This window comes from Hakea prostrata, chromosome 5 (assembly GCF_041222555.1).
Source record: "Hakea prostrata isolate BN-2017 chromosome 5, UWA_Hpros_2, whole genome shotgun sequence".
Lineage (NCBI taxonomy): Eukaryota > Viridiplantae > Streptophyta > Magnoliopsida > Proteales > Proteaceae > Hakea > Hakea prostrata.
The window spans coordinates 19,973,513-19,993,132 of NC_142604.1; the positions used below are offsets into that span (position 1 = coordinate 19,973,513).

Genomic DNA, 19,620 nt, shown 5'->3' on the forward strand with positions numbered 1-19,620 from the left:
TTTCCGGGAAGTGCTGCAGGGTTGCCTCCCTTGATTCCGGGAGTGGCTCTATAGGCATTGTTGAGACAATGACAAGCCACCCGACGGTCCGGAGTGGTTCTTGCGGCGGAGTTGAGTGCTCTCATGGAATCGCAACAAGCCCAAGACACCTCTCCGTTGCGCAGAAAGGTGAGGCAAGAAGCCAATCGAGAGACCACTTGCCCACATGTTAGGGCATCTGCAGCATGTGGTGCTGCCACAACCATGCAAACCAAAACAAGGCACAGAACCTTCAGGACACTAGAATTGGCCATAGTTACACGTACTTCAAAGCTCCTTGATGCTCACTTGTCTCTTTCTTTTCTCCTAGTGTTTTACTAGATCAATGCAATAACATTCGCCTTTCAATGTGTTTATTTATAGGGTAATTTTCATCTGGACCCCTTGAGGTTTGATCTATGTCCTTTTTAGTCCAAGGAAATGGATACTTTGTATCTACCTCCCCTGAGGTATCGAATAAGGTTAATTAAGGACAAATAGTGCTTTTCATGACCAAAATACCCTTATATCTATTATTCCTTAAGATTTGCATCATATCATGACAATTAAATCCAACGGTGAGAATAAAAAAAGGTATTTACATCTTATAAATTTATGAATTATTATTCTTTGAATGTAAAAAAATTATTAAATCCTTAAACCCTAAATGTTTCAGCTTCCTTAACTCCCATCCTCATCACGCCACTCACCGCCACCTCCAAAGCCCAGGAAGCAGATTATACACCACCATCGCTACTACCACCGCCATTGCTGGAGACGCCGATCATCAATTCAGGAAAGACAATTAAAACACCATTCAACCATTATGTTCTTATCCATGTTCTCTGCTGCGAATTCCGCAGCTTTTGAACCTCCATGTCCATCGAAGATACCAAAGAAAGCCTAAAACAAGAAACCAAACAACATGTATCTATTAGAACTTAAACTCACTGAACCTATATTTCTCAGTGCTCAATTGAATATTGGGAGAGACTAATTAAAGTTTTCCAATTTTCCTTTTGAAGATACAAGATGAGTGGAAAGAGTAGAGCTAGACGAACGTAACGGACACTCGCTTGGGGTCTCCTTGTAGATCAAAGACAACGGAATAACGATCTTCCATGGTTTGTCTCCTTCCTTTCTTATAGTAAACAGAAAACCCATCCTTCTCGAATTCAATCTCCCTCTTTAGCTCCGCCAAAACGGGATTTGAAGCTATTAAACTCCAATCAGAAGCTGGAATGTTAATCATAGTCGGTCTCTTCCTCCTCTTCGAGATGCTGGGTTCCGAAATCTCATTCTTGGAAGACCTGAAACTACTCCATGGCTTCTGAAACCGCACCATGAAAGGTGATGTCGGTGAAGAACAAGATGGGCTTTGGAGGTGGAGGTGGCGGTGACGGTGGCAGTAGTGGTGGGGATGGGAGTTAAGGAAGCTGAAACATTTAGGGTTTAAAGATTTAATAATTTTTTTATATTCAAAGATTAATAATTCATAAATCTATAAGATGTAAATACCTTTTCTTATCCCACCGTTGGATTTAATTGTGATGATATGATGCAAATCTTACGGAATAATAGATACAAGGGTATTTTGGTCATAAAAAGCACAATTTGTCCTTAATTAACCTTATTGGATACTTCAGGGGAGGCAGATGCAAAGTATCCATTTCTTTGGACTAAAAATGACATAGATCAAACCCCAGGGGGTCCAGATGAAAATTACCCTTATTTATAAGAAAAGGGCGTAACAGACATCTTAGGTGGTTCTGGTCTCATTGTTTGGCTTGGAAGATTGATGGTGGTTGAGTTTTGAATGCTTTTAAATGTGTTTGTTGTTTTGCTTGCGTGGATTCTCTCTAAAATGGAAAGCGTAAATGAATTTTCTAATTAACTTTTTTTGGTTGGTTTCACATTAGAATTCTAATTTGAATGACAAACTGGCAAGCTAACGGGACCATTTTGGGAAGCCTGGGTCACCTACTCATTTGATTTGAGTTTGGTTTTGTTTTAGTTTTTAGAACCAACCCGTATTTACATATCTTAAAATTTGAATCATCTAGTGGTGATCATCCATGAGGTTCTTGCACCAACTACATGAACCATTGATAGACGAGTGTGTGGAGAGACCAATCAGCCCCTAGTGCAACCCAAAACCCTTGCGACTCAATATCTTTAGTGCACTCCCATCAGTCTCCATCATTGTGCAAGATCCATGTGGGCGGTTGGTATTCTTTTCTAATTTAATATGTATAATTTCTTTGGTACAAATCCTTATTATAAATTATATGTCTATGAGAATGTTGAAGAAGGACAGAAAAGAGTAATATGCATAGGATATAGGTGTACACCATTGAACATTACATAGAATGTGTGTAAATACCAGAATAGCTTTTGTATTGAATTAAGACTGTAAGATTTCAGGAGTGACCAATCTAGGCCGTGTACTCTCTAACAAATTTTCAAAACACATATATCATTCATTTCCCCTTACGGAATCTTACCGCTTCCTCTTTGAGTAACCATATCAAGTTAGCCGTTGAAAATCCCGTAAGAAATTAGAATGGGGCTTTCAAGATTTTTATTTTCAATTATCTTAATCAATTATAGTTCAGACCTAACTATGATTGGGGGTGGGGTGAGAATGGGATCTTTCTCAAAACACCTAGGAGTTGTTCATTTCAATGCTGAAGAAATATTGTCGTAGAATTGTTATCAAACACACTCTAGTAATCCCAAAAAAGAAAAAAATAATAACAAATAAAGCACCTGTCCATAATTTATACAAGCTAATTTAGTAGTGTCATAGAAAAAGGGATTGTCAATGCCATGGCTAGGCTAGCCTCAGTGAAGCTACCAAATCAAGCCCTTGAACCGAGACTTGCTAATCCAATCTAATCACTTCTGCCTTCTTGTTTGTCCTAAAATTTTTATCTTGAATCCTCCTCCTCACAATGTCGGGGACATTTGACAAAATATTGGGTATGAGACAGAAATTTTGTTTTTTTTTTGTTTTTCGCCTGTCGATTTGGCTCGTTTATGCACATTATAGCCCACACTTTAAAAATGTTAAAAAAGATGTATAAAATTTACCACAATGATGGTTTACAAATAAACAACGGGGATGGGAGATTTGAAATAAACCACTCGGTGTGACAAGGGGAAGTGTTTTTAGTATTGTGTGGTAATGTTCTAATGGCTAAAACGGCAACATGGCACAAATTTGCTCCTCAATATCCCTAAAAAACTATTTGCTTCTCTATTATTTTATCCACTGTCATACATTAAGAATCAAGTAAATGCAACTTAGGTGTTTGGCGCCCATGTTTACCTACACAAAGACATTTCCAAACGCAAATTTACCACCATGCTCATCTGTTACCCGAAAATGGAAAATGAAAAATGAGTGCTATCGAGTTTTAGTCTCTATAATAATATAAAGAAATGCAAATTTTATGCAGAAGGAGGAATGAGTTTGCAATATGGGGCAATGTTAATATTTATTTCGTAGAGTCAAACAAACTAGGAGGTAGACAACCAGCTCAACTGCCTTACAATTATATGTTAGAACATTGATAACGAGAGACTATCAAACTTCTCTAGCACTAATGTGAAATTGCAGGATCTAGACATGTTTATTGATCTTTTTTAATTTTTGAGAGTTAAGTTCATTTTAATTCCTTAAAATTCAAAGCTACTTTGAATAAGTAGGTTATAATCTTTCAATATTATTATTTATTTAATAATCAACACTTCTTAGGAGAGTGATCTCTATAAATTGTTTATTAAACTTAAGAACGTGTTTATCATACACTAAAAAAAATCCAAAACTTTTTTAAAGCATACAAACGTAAAAAAATAAAAAATGTTTCCGCAAAGAAATATTGTGGTAGAATTGTTATCAAACAGACTCTAGTAATCCCAAAAAAGAAAAAATTAATAACAAATAAAGGACCTTTCCATAATTTATACAACCTAATTTGGTAGTATCCTAGAAAAAGGGATTGTGAAGGCCATGGCTAGGCTGGGCTCAGTGAAGCTGCCAGTCAAGCCCTTGAACCGAGACTTGCTAATACAATCTAATATTGTTTGCTTGTAAATACAAGAGTAGCTATTGTATTGAATTAGACTGTAAGATTTGAAGAGTGATCAATCTAGGCCATGTACTCTCTCAAATTATCAAACAGATATATCATTCATTTCCCCTTTCTCAATCTTATCGTTTACTGCTCTGAGTAACCATATCAAGTTAGCCGTTGAAAATCGCATAAGCAATTTGAATGGGGCTTTCAAGATCTTTATTTGCAAATATCATAATAAGTTATAGTTTAGAGTTATCTTTGATTGGGGATCTTTCCCAAAACACCTAGGATTTGTTCATTTCAATGCTCAGGAACCATTCACGCCACAACAGTGATATCTCTTGTAGCAAGAGTTTCTTTTGTATGTAGGAGTTCCAACTATGCACGCAATGAATAATGAATCTCTCACCAATTTAGAAAGTCTATCTGATTGTGGTTATTTAACAAATTAGTTGCCAAGAAGAGAACTTCTTTTGAAATACAAAACTTTTTTTGTTCCTATTGTTAATGAGATTGAAGTAGATGCGTCCAAAAAGAACCTAGTTCAGAATAGTTTTCCGCTTTTGTTGTTTAGCAAGTTTGTTGCTTTATACTCGTAAATGACAAAATGGAATCCAACCAGGTGTATCTTTTTTTAATTTTATGTTTTTATTTTTGCAGATTAACGTTTCTTTTATTTTCTTAAAATTCAAAGCCCCTTTCAATGAGTATGTTATAATCTTTCAATATATGTATTTTTTTTAATAATTAATATTTAGGAGAGTGCTCTCTATAAATTGTTTATTAAACTTATTATTATTTCGTAAGTGTTCAGGAAATGCTTAGGGAATGTGTTTATAATATACTAAAAAAATTCCAAAACTTTTTTAAAGGATACAATAGTCAAAAAAAAACAAAAAAAAACAAAAAAAAAAAAAGAAAAGATTGTCTTAGAATTGTTATCAAACACACTCTAGTAATCCCAAAAAACAAAAATAAATAAATAAATTAAGAAAAAAACACACACATTTATTTTTTTTAACAAATAAAGGACTTGTCCATAATTTATACAACCTAAATTAGTAGTGTCTTAGAAAAAGTGATTGTCAAGGCCATCGATAGGCTGAGCTCAATGAAGCAGCCAGTCAAGCCCTTGAAACCGAGACTTGCTAACACTATCTAATCTTGTCTCCCTTCTTTTTTGTCCCAAAATTTTCATCTTAAATACTCCTCCTCACACTGTCGGGGACATTTGATAAAACATTGGGTATGAGACAGAAATTTTTTTATTTTTTATTTTTTTTGCCTGTCGGTTTGGCTTGTTTATACACGTTATAGCCCACACTTTAAAAATGCTAAAAAGGATGTATAAAATTTACCACAATGACGGTTTACAAATAAACAATGGGGATGGGAGATTTGAAATCAAATCACTTGGTGTGACAAGGGGAAGCGTTCTTAGTATTGTATGGTAATGTTCTAATGGCCAAATCGGCAACATGGCACAAATTTTCCCTTCGATATCCCTAGAAAACTATTTGCTTCTCTATTCGTTTATCCACCGTCATACGTTAAGAAGCAAGGAAATGCAACTTAGGGGTTGGGCGCCCATGTTTACCTACACCAAGTCATTCCAAAAACACGAATATACCACCATGCCCATCTATTACCTGAATATGGAAAATGAGTGCCTCTGAGTTTTAGTCTCTATAATAATATAAAGAAAGGAAAATTTTATGTGGAAGGAGGAATGAGTTTGCAAGAAGGGGCAATGTTAGTCGTAAAAGAATAACTTAACCATTATGAAATTCTCATATCTAAGACTTTGAGATTCATGGTAGGAATAGAAAGGATTTGAAAATTCACAGGGTTTTCGAGATGATGAAAATATACTTGGAGCAATCAATGGAAGGGCTAATCTTGCAGGGAAGGTGGACACCACATTTTCCGGGAAGTGCTGCAGCATTGCATCCCTTGATTTCGGGAGTGGTTCTATAGGCATTCTTGAGACAACGACAAGCCACCCGACGGTTAGGAGTGGTTCTTGCGGCGGAGTTGAGTGCCTCACGGAATCGCAACAAGCCCAAGACACCTTTCCTCCGTTGCGCAGAAAGGTGAGGCAAGAAGCGAATTGAGAGACCACTTGCCCACATGTTAGGGCCTCTGCAGCATGTGGTACTGCCACAACCATGTAAACCAAAACAAGGCACACAACCTTCAGGACACTAGAATTGGCCATAGTTACACGTACTTCCAAGCTCCTTGATGCTCACTTGTCTCTTTCTTTTCTCCTAGTGTTTTGCTTGATCAATGCAATGAGATACGCCTTTCTATCTGTTTATTTATAAGAAAAGGGCGTAACAGACTTCTTAGGTGGTTTAGGTCTCCTTCTTTGGCTTGGAAGATTGATGGTGGTTTAGTTTTGAATGCTTTTCAATGTGTTTGTCGTTTTGCTTGCATGGATTCTCTCTAAAATGGAAAGCGTTAATGAATTTACTAATTAACTTTTTTTGCTTGCTTTTACATTAGAATTCTAATTTGAATGACAAACTGGCAAGCTAACAGGACCATTTTTGGAAGCCTGGATCAACTACTCATTTTATTTGAGTTTGGTTTTGTTTTAGTTTTTAGAACCAACCCGTATTTACATATCTTAAAACTTGAATCATCTAGTGATGCGCATCCATGTGGTTCTTGCACCCACTACATGAAGCATTGATAGACGAGTGTGTGGAGAGACCAATCAGCCCCTAGTGCAATCCAAAACCCTTGCGGCCCAATATCTTTTGTGCACTCCCATCAGTCTCCATCTTCGTGCAAGATCCATGTGGGCGGTTGGTGTTCTTTTCTAACTGAATATGTATAATTTCTTTGGTACAAATCCTTATTATAAATTATATGTCTATGAGAATGTTGAAGAAGGACATAAAAGAGTAATATGCATAGGATATAGGTGTACACCATTGAACATTACATAGAATGTATGTAAATACTAGAATAGCTTTTGTATTGAATTAAGACTGTAAGATTTCAGGAGTGACCAATCTAGGCCGTGTACTCTCTAGCAAGTTTTCAGAACACTCATTCATTTCCCCTTTCTCCATCTTACCGCTTCCTTTCTAAGTAAACATATCATGTTAGCCATTGAAAATCCCATAAGATATTAGAACGGGGCCTTCAAGATTTTTATTTTCAATTATCTTAGTCAATTATAGTTCAGACTTAACTTTGATTGGGGGGAGGGTGAGAATGGGATCTTTCTCAAAACATCTAGGAGTTGTTCATTTCAATGCTCAGAACCATTCATGACACAACAGTGAAACCTCAAGTAGCAAGAGCTTATTTTGTACGTTGGAGTCCCTACTATGCACGCGATGTATAATGCATCTCTTACCAATTTAGAATGTCTATCTGATTGTGGTTATTTATAAATATTAGTTTCCAAGAAGAGAACTTCTTGACGTGCAACCTTTTCTTCTTCCTATTGTTAATGAGATGGAAGCTGATGCTTCCAATGGAACCTAGTTCGGAACAGTTTTCCACTTTAGTTGTTTAGCAAGTTTGTTGCTTGATACTCACAAACGACAAAATTGAATCCAACCTGGTGTATCTTTTTTAATTTTGGAGAGTAAAGTTGCTTTTAATTCCTTATAATGCACAGCCCCTTTGAATGAGTAGGTTATAATCTTTCAATATTATAATTTTTTTATTAATTAACACTTCTTAGGAGAGTGCTCTCTATAAATTGTTTATTGAACTTATTCTTATTTCTTAATTGTTCAAGAAATGCTTAGGGAATGTGTTTACCATACACTAAAAAATATCCAAAACTTTTTTAAAGCATACACACGTAAGAAAATAAAAATGTTTCCGCAAAGAAATATTGTCATAGAATTGTTATCAAATAGACTCTAGTAATCCCAAAAAAAGAAAAAAATAATAACAAATAAAGGGCCTATCCATAATTTATACAACCTAATTTTGTAGTGTCTTAGAAAAAGGGATTGTGAAGGCCATGGCTAGGCTGGGATCGTGAAGCTGCCAATCAAGCCCTTGAACCGAGACTTGCTAATACAATCTAATATTGTCTGCTTGTAAATACAACACTAGCTATTGTATTGAATTAGACTGTAATATTGGAAGAGTGATCAATCAAGGCCGTGTTTTCTCTATCAAATTATGAGAACAGATATATCATTCATTTCCCCTTTCTCAATCTTACCGTTTCTGCTCTAAGTAACCATATCAAGTTAGCCGTTGAAAATCGCATAAGCAATTTGAACGGGGCTTTCAAGATCTTATTTGCAATTATCATAATTAGTTATAGTTTAGAGTTATCTTTGATTGGGGGGGGGGGATGGGATCTTTCCCAAAACACCTAGGATTTGTTCATTTAAATGCTCAGGAACCATTCAAGCCACAACAGTGAAATCTCCTGTAGCAAGAGCTTCTTCTCTACGTTGGAATTCGAACTATGCACACAATGTAGAATGAATCTCTCACCAATTTAGAAAGTCTATTTGATTGTGGTTATTTATCAAAATTAGTTGCCAAGAAGAGAACTTCTTTTGAAATACAAAACTTTTCTTCTTCCTATTTTTAATGAGTTGGAAGTAGATGCGTCCAAAAAGAACCTAGTTTAGAACAGTTTTTCGCTTTTGTTGTTTAGCAAGTTTGTTGCTTATACTCGCAAATGACAAAATGGAATCCAACCAGGTGTATCTTTTTTTGATTTTATGTTTTTATTTTTGGAGAGTAAAGTTTCTTTTAGTAGTGTCTTAGAAAAGTGATTGTCAAGGCCATTGCTAGGTTGGGCTCAGTGAAGCTGCCATTCAAGCCCTTGAACCGAGACTTGCTAACACAATCTAATATTGTCTCCCTTCTTGTTTGTCCCAAATTTTTCATCTTGAATCCTCCTCACAATGTCGGGGACATTTGACAACACATTGGGTATGAGATAGAAATTTTATTTTATTTTATTTTATATATTTATTTATTTTTTTTGCATGTCGTTGTGGCTTGTTTATGCACTTTATAGCCCACACTTTAAAAATGCTAAAAAGGATGTATAAAATTTACCACAAGGATGGTTTACAAAGAAACAACGGGGATGGGAGATTTGAAATCAAATCACTTGGTGTGACAAGGGGAAGCGTTCTTGGTATTGTATGGTAATGTTCTAATGGCCAAATCGGCAACATGGCACAAATTTTCCCTTCGATATCCCTAGAAAACTATTTGCTTCTCTATTCTTTTATCCACCGTCATACGTTAAGAATCAAGGAAATGCAACTTAGGGGTTGGGCGCCCACGTTTACCTATTGTGAAACTCAGCCCTAACCTTGACCCAGAAACCCTATTGTTTGTAGGTCCGACAACCCGAAGTAAAGCGAGAAGTCAGCTATTGGCCATCCCAGTAGAAGACTTGGTGACTGGCTTTGAATCCATGAGTGTTGATGACAGTGTTCTATTTATGGAAACTGAATCCTGATGAAGATCGGATTAGTTGATGGACTTGGAGTGCTCTTTGTCATGGTTCGAAGGCATTTCTACCTACTAGGTAAGTCACTTGGTGGGTGTGCAAAACCCCTTTATGTTTGGATTTGATCTGAGCCTTCAATTCCCTGTTTTGGACTTGCTGGTGCTGTTCGATTGGTCGAGTCCAGTCGACCAATCCAATTGACCAATGGGTTCTGACTTTGCTAATTAGGTCTTGCTTGCTCTATTTAAGTCCAATCTCGAGTCTACTTCGTATTTTCTGCCCCCAAACTCTTTGGAACGAACCAAAGACCTTTGCAAGTCATCTCCCTTGCGTTCTTGGTGTTTATCTTGACGGATCTTCGTCAAAACTTGTGTTCTTACACAAAAAGGTATGTCTACACTCTCTTCTTCTTCTTCATCTTTGTTTTCTTTCCTTTTTGAGATAAGACAAGAGAGAAGATGATGCATTCTCTGTTGCAAACATCTCCGTACTTATCCCTCATGATCTTCCTAAGGGTTAATGGCTAAAGCAATGTTCTTAATCATGATCATTGCAAGCTTTTGAAGGAATCATGATCTAAATCATGATCTTGTCTACGTTCATCTTTGATTTAAATTCTGATCTTCTCAGATCTATTTTATTGATCATATTAGTAGTCAATCGATGATCCATGATCTATCAATCTCTAGTTGTTTCTCCTTTATCATACCATGCTTTCTTCAAGAATCATGACTGATACATCTATGGTAAGTTTTGTTTCCTTATTTAGATCCATGTTCTTCAGTCTTAGATCTATTTTCTTGAAGATCTATGCATGCCTTTCATGATTTCTTTATCAAAATCAATGATCCATCATCCTATTGTTCTTGTCTATGATTTATACTTTGAATTCTTCAAGAACTATGATTTGATCTAATTATGGTAACTTTTGTTTCCTAATTTGTAACTTGATGACTTGATTCGATTAGTGTTTTGAAGTCCTCTATATACTAGGATGCTATCATAGTAGTTTACCCTTTGTTTGGTACCCTTTTGAACCACCAAATTCGGTTCTTTATTCTTAAAACTCTGATTTTGAAGGCCACTGTCTCTGTTGGTCGGCTGATTGGTCGACTGGGACAATAGACCAATCCAATCGACCAATGAGTACAGCAACTCCAGATTTGGCCTGTTTTGGATGTTTTGATATCTTTCCTTTTAGGGATCTTTCCTAATATGTTGTATACACTTGTTTAGGACCTTCTTCTCAAGTTTGTCAAGATCTTACTTGAATTCTTAAGATTCATTTGCGAGTTATATAAGGTAAGGATGGTTACTTCCTTAACAACATAAATTGTATATCTTAGTTTCTACATTTGAATCTTGTTAGTTTATTTCTTTAATTAGATTCTTACAATGTTATACTACTGTTGTACTGTCTTGATATCAGTAGCATTACTTGTTTATATTAAATTGACTTATGTATGATTTACTTACCAGTTTTATACAAGATGAATGTTATTATTGATTTCTTTCCATAAATGAAGTTACCATATATGTGATGTTATAGATTGATGCTTGTGTATGCTTAAGTATGGTTTGGAAAGGGGAGGTGTCCTTTTGACACTTCTGTCCTTGGACTACTACGGGAATATTATGGGATGTTTCCGGAGATGCCTTTGGACACCTTCCTAAACTGTTGGATGACATATTTAGGGCTGTCTAGTAGTGTTTGGCTAGGATGTCCCATTATGCCAGACCCTAATCGGAGGGGTATTGAGACCGAATGAACCGTGGTAGCAATGGGGATTCGTGGGCGCTCAAGACCGGTAACCAATCCGTGAGAGGACAAGAATCACATTGTGGGGACCATTTATCGGTAGGGTTGCATATGGTTAGACTTGGGCTCATGGGCACTTAAGACCGGTAACTAACCCGTGAGAGGAAGTGAGAGCTTCCCGTTTACCATATGTGGATGACCTATAGGGTTGATGAGTCTGTAGTCAGGGACTATGAGGACTCTAGTGTGAAGGATACCGGAAAGGATCGCCAGAGGCGAGGAATGGACGTATCTGGATCTGACTTGATGTAACTGAGTAGGAGACTTGCATTTGGCTAGGCTTTGCCCCTGACATGCGCCGGTACTTAGACCAATGGTGATGTGAGAGAGTGGTGACCTATACCCCCAGCCATGGAATGTCACGAGGGATGCCGGACCCACTACCAAAAGGCATTTTGTGATGAGACCTTCCTAAAGAAGTACGGTGTTATGACTTAAAGCATGTCTGCCAATAGAGACCAAGCATACATAGAGTTAGAATCATATTACATCATGTGTTTCATATCATGTAGCATTTTACTTTGCTTTGAAATCCCGCTATATATGTTGATATGGATTAATGCGTTCATCGAGTTTCTTTGAAACTCATTCCTTTTGTACAATGTTTTGTTAGACTACTCTACACGTTCTGAGTATCATGACTGCTCGTATGAAGAAGCGCAAGGAAAAGAGGCATATCTCCAGGAAGGTATTATGCTGCGTACGATGCTTAGTCTGACCATAGACTGGAAGCGCCCTTGTGCCATTTTTGAGATTTATACTTATAGAGATGTTGTCTATAAGATTGACAATAATTTAGTTACCTATTGTACCTGCTATTGGGATTAGATTTCATTATGTTCCTTTTCTTTTAGAACTACTATTCCGTTGATTGTAGAGTGGGATTCCGCCTCACTTTACTTATTGATTTAGACACTCTGATTATCTTTCGTACTCTGGTTATATATACGGTTTATTCTTTCCTTATTTGGATCTTTGGTTTATCTTTTGCACATTGATTATTATTGTTCATGATTATGTTATTGTCTATGTGGGAGGTTGATTACTCGATACTTGGTCTTTGGGGCTGTGGATCACACACTCGGGATGCCCGGGTAGGGTAATGGCTGGGTGGATGTGACACCTACACCAAGACATTTCCAAACACAAATTTACCACAATGCCCATCTATTACCCGAATATGGAAAATGAGTGCTTCCGAGTTTTAGTCTCTATAATAATATAAAGAAAGGAAAATTTTATGCAGAAGGAGGAATGAGTTTGCAAATGGGGCAATGTTAATATTTATTTTGTAGAGTCACCCAAACTAGGAGATAGACAACCAGCTCAACTGCCTTACAATTATATGTTAGAACATTGATAACGAGAGACTATCAAACTTCTCTAGCACTAATGTGAAATTGCAGGATCTAGACATGTTTATTGATCTTCTTCGCCTCTAAGCACTTTCACTTCACCTCACCCTGAAAACGTAACCAAATCTGAATGTTAGTCATAAAAGAATCACTTAACCATTATGAAATTCTCATATCTAAGAGTTTGAGATTCACGGTAGGAATAGAAATGATTTGAAAATTCACGGGGTTTTCTTGATGATGAAAATATACTTGGAACAATCAATGGAAGGGATAATCTTTTTGGGAAGGTGGACACCACATTTTCCGCGAAGTGCTGCAGCATTGCCTCCCTTGATTCCGGGAGTGGCTCTATAGGCATTCTTAAGACAACGACAAGCCACCTGAAGGTTAGAAGTGGTTCTTGCGGCGGAGTTGAGTGCCCTCACGGAATCGCAACAAGCCCAAGACACCTTTCCTCCATTGTGCAGAAAGGTGAGGCAAGAAGTCAATCAAGAGACCACTTGCCCACATGTTAGGGCATCTGCAGCATGTGGTGCTGCCACAACCATGCAAACCAAAACAAGGCACAAAACCTTCAGGACAATAGAATTGGCCATAGTTACACGTACTTCCAAGCTCCTTGATGCTTACTTGTCTCCTTCTTTTCTCCTAGTGTTTTGGTAGATCAATGCAATGACATTCGCCTTTCTATGTGTTTATTTAAAAGAGAAAGACGTAACAAACTTCTTAGGTGGTTCTGGTCTCCTTGTTTGGCTTGGAGGATTGATGGTGGTTGAGATTTGAATGCTTTTCGATGTGTTTGTCGTTTTGCTTATGTGGATCTCTCTAAAATGGTAAGCGTAAATGAATTTTCTAATTAACTTTTTTGTTGGTTTTCACATTAGAATTCTAATTTGAATGACAAACTAGCAAGCTAACGGGACCATTTTGGGAATTCGGGTCACCTACTCATTTGATTTGAGTTTGGTTTTGTTTTAGTTTTTAGAACCAACCCGTAATTACATATCTTAAAACTTGAATCATCTAGTGGTGATCATCCATGTGGTTCTTGCACCCACTACATAAAGCATTGATTGACGAGTGTGTGGAAAGACCAATCAGCCCCTAGTGCAACCCAAAACCCTTGCGACTTAATATCTTTAGCGCACTCCCATCAGTTTCCATGTTCTTGCAAGATCCATGTGGGCGGTTGGTATTCTTTTTCTTTTAATATGTATAATTTCTTTGGTACAAATCCTGATTATAAATTATATGTCTATGGGAATGTTGAAGAAGGAATGAAAAAGAGTAATATGCATAGGATATAGGTGTAGTACCATTGAACATTACATAAAATGTGTGTAAATACAACAATAGCTATTGTATTGAATAAAGACTGTAAGATTTTAGGAGTGACCAATCTAGGCCATGTACTTGTCTAGCAAATTTTCAGAACACTTCATTCATTTCCCCTTTCTCAATCTTACCGCTTCCTCTCTGAGTAAACATATCCAGTTAACCGTTGAAAATCCCACAAGAAGTTCGAACGGGGCTTTCTAGACTTTTTATTTTCAATTGTCTTAATCAATTATAGTTCAGACTTAACTTTGATGGGGGGGGGTGAGAATGGGATCTATCTCAAAACACCTAGGAGTTGTTCATTTCAATGCTCGGAGAACCATTCATGCCACCACAAGGTGAAACCTCCAAGAGCAAGAGCTTATTTTGTGCGTTGGAGTCCCTACTATTCACGCGATGTATAATGCATCTCTCACCAATTTAGAATGGCTATCCGATTGTGGTTATTTATAAATATTAGTTGCCAAGAAGAGAACTTCTTTTGACGTGCAACCTTTTCTTCTTCCTATTGTTAATGAGATGGAAGCCGATGCTCCAAAGGAACCTAGTTCGGAACAGTTTTCCACTTTAGTTGTTTACCAAGTTTGTTGCTTGATGCTCACAAATGACAAAATGGAATCCCACCAGGTGTATCTTTTTCAATTTTGGAGAGTAAAGTTCCTTTTAATTCCTTAGAATTCACAGCCCCTTTGAATGAGTAGGTTATAATCTTTCAATATTATTATTTTTTTAATAATTAACATTTCTCTTAGGGGAGTGGTCTCCATAGATTGTTTATTTAACTTATTCTTATTTCATAATTGTTCAAGAAAGGCTTAGGGAACGTGTTTATCATACACTAAAAAAAAGTCCAAAACTTTTTAAAAGCATACAAACGTAAAAAAATAAAAAATGTTTCCGCAAAGAAATATTGTCAGTTGATTTGTTATCAAACTGACTCTTGTAATTGCAAAAAAAGAAAAAAATAATCACAAATAAAGGACCTATCTATAATTTATACAACCTAATTTCGGTAGTGTCTTAGAAAAAGGGATTGTGAAGGCCATGGCTAGTGGTCAGATTAGAGGTGCAATCAAGTTCTTGAGCAGAGAGACTGTTCTAACTACAATATCGGGTAATCTTGTCATACTAAGTATATGGTAGCTATTGTATTGAATTAGGCTGTAAGATTTGAAGAATGATCAATCTAGGCCGTGTACTCTCTATCAAATTATCGGGAGATATATCATTCATTTCCCCTTTCTCAATCTTACCATGTCACTCGAGTAACCATATCAAGTTAACGTTAAAAATCGCATAAGCAATTTGAGCGGGCTTCCAAGATCTTTATTTGCAATTATCATAATCAGTTGTAGTTTAGAGTTACTTTGATTTGGGGGGGGCGGATGGGATCTTTCCCAAAACCATAAGGATTTGCTCATTTAAATGCTCAGAACCATTCACGTACTCTCCGAGAGTAAAGCCTTCTATCCCGTTGGATTCCAACTATGCTAGCAATGAGTATAGTAATCTTTCACCAATTTAGAACTCTATCACGTTGTGGTTATTTATAAAAATTAGTTAAACTTAGGCAAGACTTCTTTTGAAATACAAAACTTTCCTTCTTCTATGATAATCCAGACGGAAGGAGATGCAAAAAGAACATAGTTCCAAACGATTTTTCGCTTTTGTTGTTTAGCAAATTTGTTGCTTTATCTAGTCAAAATGACAAAATGGAATTCAAATGGTACCAGGTGTATCCTTTTTTAATTTTTGTGTTTTTATTTTTGGAAAGTAAAGTTTCTTTTAGTAGCTCTTAAAAAAAGTGATTGTCAAGGCCATCGCTAGGTTGGGCTCAATGAAGCTGCAACCTCAAGCCCTTGAACCGAGACTTGCTAACACAATCTAATCTTGTCTCCCTTCTTGTTTGTCCCAAATGTTTCATCTTGAATCCTCCTCCTCACAATGTCGGGGACATTTGACAAAACATTGGGTTGACAAAATTTTTTTTTTTTTTTTTGCTTGTCGGTTTGGCTTGTTTTTGCACGTTATAGCCCACAATTTAAGAATGCTAAAAAGGTTGTATAAAATTTACAAGAATGTTGGTTTACAAATAAACAACGAGGATGGGAGATTTGAAATCAAATCACCTGGTGTGACAAGGGGAAGCGTTCTTAGTATTGTATGGTAATGTTCTAATGGCCAAATCGGCAACATGGCACAAATTTGCCCTTCAATATACATAGAAAACTATTTGCTTCTCTATTCTTTTATCCACTTTCATATAATAAGAATCAAGGAAATGCTACATAGGGGTTGGGCGCCCACGTTTACCTACACCAAGACATTTCCAAACACGAATTTACCACCATGCCAATCTATTACCCGAATATGGAAAATGAGTGCTTCCGAGTTTTAGTCTCTATAATAATATAAAGAAAGGAAAATTTTATGCGTAAGTAGGAATGAGTTTGCAAGAAGGGGCAATGTTAATATTTATTTCGTAGAGTCACCCAAACTAGGAGACAGACAAACTAGCTCAACTCGCCTTACAATTATATGTTAGAACATTGATAACGAGAGACTATCAAACTTCTCTAGCACTAATGTGAAATTGCAGGATCTAGACATGTTTATTGATCTTCTTCGCCTCTAAGCACTTTCACTTCACCTCACCCTGAAAACGTAACCAAATCTGAATGTTAGTCATAAAAGAATCACTTAACCATTATGAAATTCTCATATCTAAGAGTTTGAGATTCACGGTAGGAATAGAAAGGATTTGAAAATTAACGGGGTTTTCTAGATGATGAAAATATACTTGGAGCAATCAATGGAAGGGCTAATCTTGTAGGGAAGGTGGACACCACATTTGCCGGGAAGTGCTGCAGCATTGCCTCCCTTGATTCCGGGAGTGGCTCTATAGGCATTCTTGAGACAACGACAAGCCACCCGACGGTTAGGAGTGGTTCTTGCGGCGGAGTTGAGTGCTTTCACGGAATCGCAACAAGCCCAAGACACCTTTCCTCCTTTGCGCAGAAAGGTGAGGCAAGAAGCCAATCGAGAGACCACTGGCCCACATGTCAGGGCATCTGCAGCATGTGGTGCTGCCACAACCATGCAAACCCAAACAAGGCACACAACCTTCAGGACACTAGAATTGGCCATAGTTACACGTACTTCCAAACTCCTTGATGCTCACCTGTCTCTTTCTTTTCTCCTATTGTTTTGCTAGATCAATGCAATGAGATACGCCTTTCTATGCGTCTATTTATAAGAAAAGGGCGTAACAAACTTCTTAGGTGGTTTTGGTCTCCTTGTTTGGCTTGGAGGATTGATGGTGGTTGAGATTTGAATGCTTTTCGATGTGTTTGTCGTTTTGCTTACGTGGATTCTCTCTAAAATGGTAAGCGTAAATGAATTTTGTAATTAACTTTTTTTCGTTGGTTTTGAATTAGAATTCTAATTTGAATGAACAAACTAGAAGGCTAACGGGACCATTTTGGGAATTCTGGGTCACCTACTCATTCGATTTGAGTTTGCTTGTGTTTTAGTTTTTAGAACCAACCCGTAATTACATATCTTAAAACTTCAATCATCTAGTGGTGATCATCCATGTGGTTCTTGCACCCACTACATAAAGCATAGATTGACGAGTGTGTGGAAAGACCAATCAGCCCCTAGTGCAACCCAAAACCCTTGCGACTTAATATCTTGAGCGCACACTCATTCAGCAGATTTTCAGAACACTCATTCATTTCCCCTTTCTCAATCTTACCGCTTCTCTCTGAGTAAACATATCCAGTTAACCGTTGAAAATCCCATAAGAAATTCGAACGGGGCTTTCTAGACTTTTATTTTCAATTATCTTAATCGATTATAGTTCAGACTTAACTTTGATGGGGGGGGGGGGAGAATGGGATCTATCTCAAAACACCTAGGAGTTGTTCATTTCAATGCTCAGGAACCATTCATGACACAATAGTGAAACCTCTCAGTAGCAAGAGCTTATTTTGTGCGTTGGAGTCCCTACTATTCACGCGATGTATAATGCATCTCTCACCAATTTAGAATGTCTATCCGATTGTGGTTATTTATAAATATTAGTTGCCAAGAAGAGAACTTCTTTTGACGTGCAACCTTTTCTTCTTCCTATTGTTAATGAGATGGAAGCTGATGCTCCAAAGGAAGCTAGTTCGGAACAGTTTTCCACTTTAGTTGTTTAGCAAGTTTGTTGCTTGATACTCACAAATGACAAAATGGAATCCAACCAGGTGTATCTTTTTTAATTTTGGAGAGTAAAGTTCCTTTTAATTCCTTAAAATTCACAGCCCCTTTGAATGAGTAGGTTATAATCTTTCAATATTATTATTTTTTTAATAATTAACACTTCTTAGGAGAGTGCTCTCTATAGATTGTTTATTAAACTTATTCTTATTTCATAATTGTTCAAGAAATGCTTAGGGAACGTGTTTATCATACACTAAAAAAAATCCAAAACTTTTTAAGGGCCTGTTTGGTTAAGCGAATCCAGAGATTTGAAATCTCTGAATTCACAAATGGGAGATTTTTACCTGTTTGGTTGTGTGAATCCCTAGATTCATGAAATCTAGAAATTCACATTTTTACACTAAAAACGTGAATCTGTAGATTTATGGGTATGAGGTGAAATCCAGAGATTTCACCCATATTATCAAAGCATTAAAGATTTGAACCATAATTCAATAAATATTTTTTTAGGATAAATCTAGAAATTTCATTCCAAAAATTCAAACTAACCAAACAGTTAATTTTACGAACCATGACTCGAGAGATTTGAAGTCTGTAGATTTGAAATCTCTAAATTTTTGAAATCTACAGACTCAAGTAACCAAATAGGCCCTAAAAGCATACAAACGTAAAAAAAAAAAAAAATGTTTCCGCAAAGAAATATTGTAGTAGAATTGTTATCAAACAGACTCTTGTAATTGCAAAAAACAAAAAAAATAATAACAAATAAAGGACCTATCCATATAGGCCGTGTACTGTCTAGCAAATTTTCAGAACACTCATTCATTTCCCCTTTCTCAATCTTTCCGCTTCCTCTCTGAGTAAACATATCCAATTAACCGTTGAAAATCCCATAAGAAATTCGAACGGGCATTCTAGACTTTTATTTTCAATTATCTTAATCAATTATAGTTCAGACTTAACTTTGATGGGGGGAGGGTGAGAATGGGATCTATCTCAAAACACCTAGGAGTTGTTCATTTCAATGCTCAGGAACCATTCATGACATAACAGTGAAACATCCAGTAGCAAGAGCTTATTTTGTGCGTTGGAGTCCCTACTATTCACGCGATGTATAATGCATCTCCCAACAATTTTGAATGTCTATCCGATTGTGGTTATTTATAAATATTAGTTGCCAAGCAGAGAACTTCTTTTGACGTTCAACCTTTTCTTCTTCCTACTTTTAATGAGATGGAAGTTGGTGCACCAAAGGAACCTAGTTCGGAACAGTTTTCCACTTTAGTTGTTTTGCAAGTTTGTTGCTTGATGCTCACAAATGACAAAATGGAATCC

At 36.8% G+C, this 19,620-nt stretch overlaps 1 pseudogene; it reads right to left on the reverse strand.

The window, feature by feature from the left end:
- Window positions 1–16,727: 16,727 nt before the first annotated feature.
- On the reverse strand, window positions 16,728–17,223 carry LOC149015642 (non-specific lipid-transfer protein pseudogene; annotated as a pseudogene).
- Window positions 17,224–19,620: the final 2,397 nt, after the last annotated feature.